This window comes from Lathyrus oleraceus, chromosome 5 (assembly GCF_024323335.1).
Source record: "Lathyrus oleraceus cultivar Zhongwan6 chromosome 5, CAAS_Psat_ZW6_1.0, whole genome shotgun sequence".
Lineage (NCBI taxonomy): Eukaryota > Viridiplantae > Streptophyta > Magnoliopsida > Fabales > Fabaceae > Lathyrus > Lathyrus oleraceus.
In genome coordinates, this window is record NC_066583.1 from 622620360 (window position 1) to 622632899 (window position 12540).

At 41.9% G+C, this 12540-nt stretch overlaps 1 long non-coding RNA gene across 1 annotated transcript; it reads left to right on the plus strand.

The window, feature by feature from the left end:
* The first annotated feature begins 11630 nt into the window (after positions 1–11630).
* On the plus strand, positions 11631–12230 carry LOC127087211 (uncharacterized). Its single transcript, XR_007789797.1, has 2 exons — positions 11631–11758; positions 11906–12230. It is a non-coding gene; the product is annotated as an uncharacterized LOC127087211 (long non-coding RNA).
* The last annotated feature ends 310 nt before the right edge of the window (positions 12231–12540 follow it).

Here is a 12540-nt window from a genome sequence, read left to right on the forward strand (position 1 = left end):
TTTATTACCAAATCGCCAATTCGATATACCTGTCTCTTGACTCTTTTGTTAAATGCCTGGGTCATGCGCTTCTGATATATCTGTCCATGACACACAGCCGCAAGTCTCTTCTCATCGATCAAGTTTATCTGGTCGAGTCGAGTCTGAATCCATTCATCTTCATCTAAGCCCGCCTCTTTTATGATTCTTAGAGAGGGAATTTGGACTTCCACTGGTAAGACGGCTTCCATTCCGTAGACTAAAGAGAAAGGAGTTGCCCCTGTCGAAGTTCGTACTGAAGTGCGATAACCATGAAGAGCAAATGGTAACATTTCATACCAGTCTTTGTACGTTACTGTCATCTTTTGTATGATCTTCTTGATATTCTTATTAGCAGCCTCCACGGCGCCGTTCATCTTTGGCCGATACGGAGAAGAGTTATGGTGTTTTATCTTGAATTGCGTGCAGAGTTCAGTAATCATCTTATTGTTCAAATTAGTGCCATTATCAGTGATAACTCTTTCAGGGATGCCATATCGGCAAATAAGACTATTCTTGATGAACCGTGCCACCACATTCTTGGTAACAGAAGCAAATGAGGCTGCCTCTACCCACTTTGTAAAGTAATCAATCGCAACAAGAATGAAGTGATGTCCGTTAGAAGCAGTAGGTTTAATCTCCCCAATCATATCAATGCCCCACATTGCAAAGGGCCACGGGGCTGTCAACACGTTTAATGGAGCAGGAGGCACATGCACTTTGTCCGCATAGATCTGACACTTGTGGCAGGTTCTGGAGTGATGGTGGCAATCAGCTTCCATGGTAGACCAATAATACCCTGATCTCAGAATCTTCTTGGCCATTGTATGTCCACTAGAATGAGTCCCAAAAATACCGTCATGCATGTCTTCCATAATCTTTTCTACTTCTTTTTTATCCACACAGCGAAGCAAAGTCGAGTCATGATTACGCTTGTATAATACTCCATTACTCAGAAAGAATTTAACGGAGAACTTCCTCAGAAATTTTCTGTCATTGACGGATGCCCCTTCAGAGTATTCCTGAGCTTCTAAATATCTTTTTACTTCGTGGAACCAAGGTTTCTCCTGTGCCCCCTCAGTGTTGAGTTCATGACAATATGCCGGTTCATCTAATCGTTCAATAGCGATCCTGGGAGCTTCATCGTCCCATCTGACTCTGAACATAGATGACATGGTGGCCAGTGCGTCCGCCAACTGATTCTCTTCCCGTGGAATATGTTCAAAGGTAATCTCTTCAAAGTATGGGATTAATGTCATCACCCATTCTCGGTAAGGGATGAGATTCGGATGTTTAGTGTCCCATTCTCCTTTGATCTGACTGATTACCAACGCTGAGTCCCCGTACACGCTCAAAAACCTGATTCGCAGGTCTATAGCAGCCTTGAGTCCTAAGATACATGCTTCATACTCAGCCATATTATTGGTACAATGAAAACATAGTCTAGCAGTGAAAGGTGTATGGTACCCCCCGGGAGAGATAATTACAACACCAACACCGTGGCCCAATGCATTAGAAGATCCATCAAAAACCATAGTCCATCGGGATCCCAGTTCAGGTCCTTCATCCGGTCCCGGTTTTTCATGATCAGTAACAAGCATGACATCCTCATCTGGGAACTCAAAATTCATAGAGTGGTAGTCGTCCACCGCTTGATGAGCCAAATGATCAGCTAGCACGCTTCCTTTGATTGCTTTCTGGGTAGTATACTGGATATCATATTCTGTTAAAATCATCTGCCATCTTGCTATTCTTCCGGAGAGGGCAGGTTTCTCGAATATATATTTGATAGGATCCATCTTAGAAATCAATAAAGTGGTATGATTCAACATATACTGTCTTAGTCGGCGAGCAGCCCAAGCCAAAGCACAGCAAGTTTTCTCGAGCAGTGAGTATCTTGTTTCACAGTCGGTAAACTTTTTGCTAAGGTAGTATATAGCATGCTCTTTTCGACCAGACTCGTCATGTTGCCCCAACACGCACCCCATTGAACTTTCTAACACGGTCAAATACATGATTAGAGGTCTTCCTTCAACTGGTGGTATCAGAATTGGAGGTTCCTGGAGATACTTCTTGATTTTTTCAAAAGCTTCTTGACATTCGTCATTCCACATCATCTCTTGATTCTTCCTCAGTAGTTTGAAGATGGGTTTGCAGGTAGCAGTTAAATGGGAGATAAACCGGGCAATATAGTTCAAACGTCCCAAGAAACCTCTGACTTCTTTATCTGTACGAGGAACTGGCATTTCTTGAATAGCTCTTACCTTAGCCGGGTCGACCTCAATCCCTTTACCACTGACAATAAAGCCCAAGAGTTTACCGGATCTTACGCCAAAGGTGCATTTGTTCGGGTTCAATCTTAACTTGTACTTCTTCAACCTCTCGAATAGTTTGTATAAATGATCGAGATGTTCTTCTTCAGTATGAGATCTGGCTATCATATCATCCACATATACTTCTATTTCATGATGAATCATATCATGAAACAAAACCACCATAGCACGCTGGTATGTTGCCCCGGCGTTCTTTAAACCGAATGGCATTACTTTGTAACAGAAAGTGCCCCATTGCGTCACAAACGTAGTTTTCTCCATGTCCTCAGGTGCCATCTTAATCTGGTTATAACCCGAGAATCCATCCATGAAGGAGAATACTTTGTGTTGAGCGGTATTGTCTACCAGAACATCGATGTGCGGAAGTGGAAAATCATCTTTGGGACTTGCTTTATTCAAATCTCTGTAATCTACACACATTCGCACTTTACCATCCTTCTTCGGCACTGGTACCACATTAGCAACCCACTGAGGATAAGAAGTAACAGCTAGGAAACCGGCATTGAATTGTTTCATAACCTCGGCTTTGATTTTCTCAGACATTTCAGGACGCATGCGACGAACCTTTTGCTTAACAGGATGACAGTCTTCCTTCATTGGCAGACGATGCACTACTATGTCCGTATCCAATCCTGGCATGTCTTCATAAGACCACGCAAAAATCTCTACATAGTCATGTAATATCTGAATCAATCTTTCTTTGATACTATTTCCCAAACCTGCTCCTATTTTGACTTCTTTCTTGTCTACTTCAGTACCCAGATTTACAATTTCGATTGACTCTTCATGCGGCTGTATGGTCCTTTCTTCTTGCAGTAACAGTCTGGCAAGTTCACCAGGGAATTCACAATCTTCCTCACTTCCATCCTCGGCTTGGTAGATCGGATTTTCAAAGTCATAATGAACAGTAGTAGAACTATTATCAACAGGATCCAGAGTGGGTGTGGATCTGCAATTTATTACGTGAGTGTGTGTAAGAAAACATAGCTTTTTCGGAAGATGACAGGAAAGATAAAGAGCGCAACATTTGAATGCAAAAAGTCCATTGATTTATTGAATATGAATATGCTTATGAAATGACAAACCCTTAACAAATTAGCTATTGTGCCCCGGGCATAGACACAACGCTTGAAGAAGTTCAATTGTAAACATTAAAAAAATTGCAACACTAAAATAGACAATGACAATTACTCCTGACTAAAGGAAATCGGGATAGTGTCTTCAGCCTTCCAATTATTGAGTCCGTCACCAATTGTTGGGAAAATCCAGCTATCCAGGTCGCAATCGCTGTCAGCATCTTCTACAGCATTAATCTGGTCTTTGACTATCTTTTCAGAGTTGAATCCCAGGCCAAATTTGTCAGACTTGTACGGTACGTCGATCAGTTGACCCCAGCCAGTACAGCCACCATCTTCAACCACAACTTGAGCATCTTTCAGAGAAATCATAGCAGGAGGAGCACAAATAACCTTGGGCACACGGGGAGTTGGCTTAAGGACAGGACTGGTCGGAGGAACTACTTCAAATGTCTGAGAAGGAGTCTCAAAGAATTCACCATCCATCTCGACGTATCTGAAGGTATGCACACTACTGACAATATACTCTTCTTCTCCACACACAGTGACAATCTTACCCTCTATTGGATACCTCAGCTTTTGATGGAGAGACGAAGCTACAGCACTTGCCCCATGGATCCAAGGGCGTCCCAGCAAGCAGGAATAGGCAGGACGAATGTTCATTACGTGAAAGGTAGTGTTGAAGACTTGAGGTCCTATCTTAATAGGGAGAACCACTTCCCCATGGACAACGCTCTTCGCACCATCGTAAGCACGTACCACAATGTCACTAGGTTTCAGTTCGATGCTTTTACAGTCCAGCTTATCCAGCACAACTGTTGGCAGCATATTCAAGGAAGAGCCATTATCGATCAACATATGAGACAAAGTGATTCCCCTACACTCAATGGAGATATGCATGGCTTTATTGTGATTCTTTCCCGCTGGTGTCAGGTCAGCATCGGAAAAGCCTAGGCCATTGTCAACAGCCAAGTGAGCAACATAATTTTCGAACTGATCGACAGATGTCTCCTGAGGCACATGAGCAGTCTTCAAGAATTTTATCAATGCATTGGCATGAGATTCAGAAGATAACAGCAAGGATAACATCAAGATCTTAGACGGGGTATGCCCCAACTGTTCTACCACATCGAAATCACTCTTGCGGATGATTTTCAGCACTTCTTCCATTTCCTGTTTGGCAACATCTTCGGGAGTAACTTCGACCGGTGTCTCTGAAGGAGAAGGGTTGACTGTTGGTTCCTTTCCTCGAGTTTCAGGGGCGGGAGGTGAGATTTCTGGAGAGAATATCCTTCCACTTCGGGTGATTTTACTAGTCCCAACAATGCCATTAGGATTATCAACTTGCTTTACGCCATGGATGTAAACATCACCTCCATAATTCCACGGAATAGCTTTGCTTGAGGAATACGGCACTGGGCCAGGTGCAGTAATGATTAGGGGAGCTACCCTGGGCTCAACAGTAATCTTCACAGGCGCCCTAGTAGCGGTAATCTTCACTGGAACTTTGGACCTAGCAATCACAGATATTTCTTCAATAGGGTTTTCCGCCTTAGGAATCTTTTCGAAGAGAACTGTACGATCATCCATCAGCCGTTGAATACCATTCTTCAATTCCCAACAATCATCTGGTTGGAATATACAGAGATTGCAATCTTCAGCACAACCTGGAAATAAACCAGCTTGCAATAAATTCCTCTTTATGATCGGGAGAGGAGATGTTAAGTCCGCCACATTGGAAACGTGATCGTCGTCATCCACGACATTAACCGTCTTGTCATGATTAGGCATAGGAGCAGTGATGACATTAGGGGTCTCCGGAGGCTCAAACTCAATTTCTCCAGCTTCGATCATATCCTGAATTTTATTCTTCAATGACCAGCAATCGTTTGTATCATGCCCGGGGCTATCGGAGTGATATGCACACCTGGCATTAGGGTTATAACGAGAAGAAGTAGTGTTGGGATTCGTAGGAGGATCTCTGAGGGTGATCAAATTTGCCTTTAGCATTCCCTGCAGTGCCTGTGCCAAGGTCATATTGATCCTGGTAAACTGCCTTCTTGGCCTGTCTTGTTTGGGCTGGAAGTTTTGAGATGGTGGTGCTGCAATCGTAACTGCTCCGATGTCATGGTCACGGTTTTTCTTGTTACGACCCTTTTGACCGTACACAACATTTGATTCATTCCTCCCCTGATAGGACCTTTTGGTGCTTGCAGAAGCAGCCGCCTGTATCTTTCCACTTCGGATGCCGCTTTCAACACGTTCACCTGTCAATATAAGTTCAGTGAAACCTGATGAAGAACTTCCCAGTAGATGGCTGTAGAATGGGCCGGTCAGTGTGCCCATGAACATATCCACCAATTCTCTGTCAGTCATAGGGGGTTTGACTCTGCCAGCCAAATCTCTCCACTTTTGAGCATATTCTTTAAAGCTTTCTTTAGATCCCATAGTCATATTCTGCAGCTGTAGCCGGGTAGGCGCTAGTTCAGAGTTATACTGGTACTGTTTATAGAAAGTTGTTGCTAAATCAGTCCAGGTGCGGATGTCAGAGCTCTCGAGCTGATAATACCATTCCAATTGTGTGCCAGACAGGCTCTCTTGGAAGAAATGGATCCATAGCTTCCTGTCAGTGGTATGCGGCTGAATCTTTCTCACATAAGCTCTCAGATGCATCTGAGGACAGGACGCACCATCGTACTTAGTGAAAGTGGGGATTTTGAATTTGCGAGGAATGGTCACATCGGAGACCAGACCCAAACTTTCGAAATCCAGACCGGGCGCCTTCTGACCCTCCATAGCTAGCATACGTTCTTCCAGCAACTTGTACTTATCATCTCTTGGAGAGTACTGTTCATTTTCATAATCTTCATCGTCGTCCTCAGGGTTGAAGAGATCGACATTCTCCTCTTCTGAATCATTCTCTGTCTCCTCTTCTGGACCATTCGGGATCCCAAACTTGACTCCTGCGGCCTGTCCTTTACGCCTTCTTCCCGGGTTAATGAAACTCACAACTTTCTTGTCTTTCTTCTTTTCGAGCAAAAGAGCCTTCAGTTCCTCCTGCCCCTTGGATAAGCTTAGCATCATCTCCTTGAATTGAGCATTCTGAGTCTGGAGATCTTTGACAGTTTGTTCGAGATCCATTTTTCTGTTTAGCTAGCTGTTTAGAAGGAAGACCGTGAGAACATTGAACTTGTAGAATACCTGTTATGCAGTGTTACGTTATACTGTGCAATGTATGAAATGTTTTCAAGGACTTTTGGAATTTAACTTTGCGTAAATCACCAACAAGAGAGAAATGTTTATTGCTAATTTCTTTGACCAATGTTCATTACAAAAGGAATAATAATAAAAATACAATGAAAGCTCAAGTCTCCCAGGGGAGGCTTCTTTTTGGGCGAAGATACGCATTGAGTCTTCGTTCCTCATTAAGCTGACTGGTAAGTTCTAACACTTTCTTCCTTTCTGCGACGAACTGAGTCTCGAAAGTATCCCTTTCTTCTCTCAACTGGATCCAGGATCTCTTTAGTTCCTCAACATTGGTAGGCATATCTGGATAAGGAATGATCTGAGGAGCACCTCCTTTAGCTTCAGGTTCGACAATCTGAGGTCCGATTGCAAGATATGGCATGACAAGTTCACGAGCTCTGGCGCGTACCCATCTGAGATAAGGTTCCATAGGAATAGAATTTTTCTGTCCTAACGTACCTCTCTTCACCATGCCCCAAGCTCGTACAAATCTTTGACGGAGGCCTTGGGAATCGTTGTCATAGTCGAACACAATGCCTTCAATGATCATTTCATGTGGACCATCTCTTCAAGCACAACCAAACTGTCGCAGAGCTAAAGCAGGGTTATAAGTAATACCTCCTCTTATTCCTAGGAGTGGTACATTAGGGAACTCGCCAAAACGGTCAATGATGGTAACATTTTCCTTGAACTGAGGACACCAACAGATGTATGGGTGGGAGAGCGACATTATCCTTTGAGACCATTTCAAATTCTGCTCGTTCTTCAAGACCGATTGAGGAAGGTGCGAATTAAACCACCTAGACAACAAAGGTATGCAGCACATGAGAGTCCCTTGCTTCTTCATGGTACGAGTGTGGAGGGAATGCAAAATGTCTCCCAGCAAGGTAGGTACAGGGTTATGAGTGAGAAATATCTTAATAGCATTCATGTCTATGAATTGGTCTGGATTAGGGAATAACACCAAGCCATAGATTAGCAATGCCAGGATGTCTTCGAAAGCATGGACATTCATAACTTTTAAGAATTCTCGGGCCTTATTTGTCAGGAATTTGGCAAGTAAACCCTTAACTCCACTCCTTGTTACCCAATTAGCTTCAATGTCGGACTTCGTCATGTGTAAAGCTGCGGCAACTTCTTCAGACTTCGGAACCTTTTCTAAACCACTGAACGGTAGTTGATCAAGGATAGGTATCCCAAGCAGTCTGGAGAATTCTTCCAATGTGGGTACCAACTGATAATCTGGGAATGTGAAGCAATGATGTTTAGGGTCGAAGAACTGGAATAAAACTCTCATCATATCTTCTTTGAACCCAGTGGTAACTAAATTGAGAAGAGAACCATGTCTCTTGATGAACTGCGCATGATCGGAAAGTTCTGACACTAAGTTCTTGAGTTGAGGAGAGATTGCTACAAGATTAATCCGGATGGTCTTCCTGGGAGCCATAGCTTTACAAAACAGAGCAAAGTTAAATCCCTAAGTCCTTGAAATGGTTATAATGTCATGATGTTATGATGTTATGATGTTATTATGTTATGATGTTATGTAAACAAACACAAGCAAGTCACACAACAATCACTCCTAAGTTTTAAGGCTTGCATGAGTTCCATAGGTAAGTACCCTCCCTACTGAAGTTTGGTTGGTTCAACCTGTCCTAGAATAGTAACCGGGTTCTAAAAGGATCTCCAATCATTGACCTTCCTTCAAGTCCACTTCAGCGCAACACCAAGTGGTTGACCGAAGCTTCCCTAAAGTCCAATCTCAAGGAGTGTAGTATCGAGTCTCAACCAACCCCAGTCGGAACCGAAGTCAGTTATCTCACTACTTTCTAATGGCCTGAATGAGTCAATTAGGGTTCTAAAGGTCTGGTTAATGCTTTAATGACACCACGCAGATGCCAAATTTTTCCTCAAGTAAACATGAGGAACATCAGGACATCCAAAGTGTCACATTAACCGTAGCCACCATTTTAACCATTCCAGTATACGCCGGATAGTCGCGATGATCTATTGCTACTTACCTAAGGTACACTAGATCCGGGTGTAGGATCTTTCACTCAAGAATACCCAAGCAATCCCTTAAAAGTAAATCAGACAATTTTAAATAAGTGATCTTGTTTTTTAAGGTAACCTCTCTTGTAATCGTCCCCAGCAGAGTCGCCAGTTCTGTCATACGGTGAACTGACTTGGGGTATTTTGCTTTTTATCACAATGTCGCGGATAGCAAGAGTCGCCACCGACTTTTCTTTTATCCAATAAGGAAAGGTGGAAGAGAACAGGAAAGACCTCAATAGATTTTGGGTTCGGGAGGTACATTATACAAAGGGAAGGTATTAGCACCCTTTGTATCCATGGTTATCCATGGGCTCTTAATTGCTGGATCACTTATATTTTTGTCTGAAAAGTGTTGGTGAATTGTTTAAAAATGTTTCGAAAAGAGAGTTTAACTTTGTAATGATTCTCGTATGAATGTATACAAAGTATTTATCTCGTTTGCTTTTGAAAAACAGTTTAGAAAAATATAACTTGGTAATGATTCTAGTATGAATGTATACCAAGTGGTGATTTTCTAGGACTTGCAAAGTGTGAGGGGTGGAAAATGTTTTAGGTTATGATCCAGTAATTGAGAGTTATACCTTCCTAAGGTCATTATGGGCATTTCCTATCCTTATGAGGGTAAAACTGTCCTTACTATTGAGAAGTAAGTAGTTTTATCCTTTGGATGTAAAAGGGTCATTGTAGGGTCATCGATAGGTCATTGAAGGCAACAGTTGTAAGGATACCTTAGCATTCGAAGGGACGATCATCATTTAACCGTAGGCTACACCGAAGGGTCATCGAGGGACAAAATCGTATTTTCGAAGGCAACATCCGAGGGACCATGATTTATTTTATGATGATTTAACCGAAGGGTCTTTGCTAAGTGTATCCCTACATTCGCGGGACACGACCGTTATACCGTAATACCGTAGGGCAGCAAAGAGAGGTCCAAGATCACATATTTAAAGGTCGTATTTTACAATCAATTAGGCAATTAGGATGAATCTCCACATTAAAATCAATACATTAAAATCAGCTAAGTAATTGAGGGTGGATCTCCACATTAAAATTAATACATCAAAATTAATTAGGTAATTTAGGGTGAAACTCCACAAAGGGCATCCCACAAATAAAGTGGAATACCTATCTAGCTAGCTTTCCCGGCGATGTGTGAACCTTTGCAAAACTCAGCAAACATGTCAGAATACCAAATCAGGGTGCAATCGAGAATTACACCACAAAAGAAACCAGAACAGTAGTAGGGTCAGATAAACAATGCATGGCTATGATAAAAACATGACAGGTGGGCAAAAGTCAGAACAGAAAAGTCGGCTGCTGTCGCGTTCGCTCCTGCTTCGCCTAGCGAAGTCTTAGCGAACACTCGTTGCATGCTCGCTTAGCGATGTGCTAGCGAGCGGCTGCGGATTCCGGTTTTAATAACGATATAATGGCAGCAAGCTTCACACCTTATAGCATTCATTACAGAGATTATGTGGTTAGACATTCAGATGTTCATGCATACTTAAATTTATATGTAAAACTTAAGATAGTTTCATAAATTCAATCATGATACCATGTGCAAATTAAGAACATAAGGTAGTAATAGCAATGCCAACCTGTTTGTAATCGAATTGTAACCTTGAATTGGCCGATCGGATCGAATTGAGCGGAAGTGACCTTGCTGCCGCCGGCTTTTCCTTCAGGGTTTCCTTTAGGGTTACTCAGAATTCTCAGGGTTAGCCTCCAGGGTTTTCCGTCTGTGAGCGCTAGGGTTTGCTTGCTAGGGTCCTCCTTTCGTCCTTTTTCGTCCTCCCTTTTTCTGACTGGAGTTGTGGTATTTATAATGCCTTTTTTCATGACCTAATGGGCTCAGAGTGAAGCCCAGAATTTTCTGTTATCTGCCAGCTTCGCTAGGCGAGTGTGTAGCGAACGTTCGCTATGCGAGCGTGCAGCGAACGTTCGCTAGGCGAAGGATTTGCTCGCCTAGCGAGCAGGCCAGTTTGGGCCATTTTCTGGATTGGGCCACTCGTGAGCTGGGCCTTTGTTCCTTTAAGATCAGTGTCATAAAAATGAGTCGGAGTGCCCTGAAAAATGTCTTGAAATATTAATGGGCAAATTTTGGGGTATGACAGTATGCTTTTACTTGCTTTCCTTATCTTTGTTATTGCTTGATAGTTATCCCTTAGGCATTAGGAACACACACTCTTTCATAATCAATAAACAAACCCTTGATCCACCGTCAAACGGTCTTTCTTCAAATCAAGCTTAAAAACACAATAATATACGATTAAGATTGTATGTCACGAGCCTTAAGTGGTAAAGAAGGGATGAGAATGGAGCTTTCCTACACTCGTTCTGAGTATCTTGAACAAAAGACATTTGGCTTGGTAGTTCGAGATACTCGCCTTTATCCATAGTCTTTAGTGCAATCCGAAATCAATAACACATTTCTCAAAACCTAAAAACAACATTAACTCATTCAAACCTTTTGTTTGAGCCTTAGGGCAACACAATCAAAAACCCTTCTTCAAGGTAATAAAATCAACAAAACAAACAACATTTTGTACCCACGAACTACGGGGCTCTGATTTCTCACTTCAACAAGTGAGCATACGTAGGCATGAGGACCCAAATTCTTGGCGAGCACACTAATTTAAAATCTACCTCCATTCCACAAAACCTTTGGCAAGCAAACATTCGATAAACAACACCCATTCAAGTGTAAACATCCTAGATGGTTCCCATAGAGTACCATGGATGTAAGGGGTGTTAATACCTTCCCCTTGCATAACCGACTTCAAAACTTGTCTCTGGTTGTGATGACCATTCTTTGGAGTTTTCTCGATATTTTCCCTTTCATTTGGAATAAATAAAAACTGATGGTGACTCTGTATTTTCGCGTAGCGACTATTATTAACTGCACAATTTCATTCATTTGATAATTTTGCATTCATTTGCATCATATATTTTCAATTGGCATTATTTGATTTTTCTTTCTTTTCCTTTCCAACGAAAAAACCTAAATTCTAGCAAGGCTCCGGCGAGGTGAGTTTTCCATTTTTCTTTACAGATTCAGACTCCTTGCAACTTCCTTTTCCTCAATTTAGCATTATATCACAATTTTGACAACTCTTTAGAAATTGAGTTAAAATGAACTTGAATGAGTCTAAGTTTTTCTGCGGTTTTTGATAGGGATTATGATGGTGATGATGTTGTACAATGATTCAAAGAAAATGGATGGCAGTTGGATCAAGTTAGGAGGATTTTTGCTCAAACTCCAATTTTCTTCAAAATGAAGAAACTAGAACTTTGATGATGAATTTAATGCAGAGTTTTGGATTTATTTAGTAGTGATTGATTGTGTAGCTTGTAAATAAAATGGTGTTTATTTATAGGCTTTAGAATTAGGTTAAAGGATAGGATGGGGATTGTGAGAAAATGCACAAAGTGTGAGTGAATTTGAACTTCATTTGGTGTAATTTGATTTGAATTTGAATTTGGCATGAAAATATCTCAATTCTAATCTCAAATTCGTATATGTATCGTGTAATTAGATGTGATCAAATATGGTGTGAATGAAAAGTGTAATGAGGCTGTAGCACCTCAAATTTGCACCTATCCTTGTACATACATTCTCATATTAGGTCATAGCATAACATGGTCCACTGCATAGCATTGCATTGTCCCTTTTGCCCAAGTGCAAGATCATCAGGAGAATTAGGTCAAACTGATCAGGAGATCAGTCAATCAAGCAAGCAAGCACAATTCTCATTGAGCCAAGGCCCTAGGGTTGGTCCAACATGTTCACATGACTTTGAGATCCACTT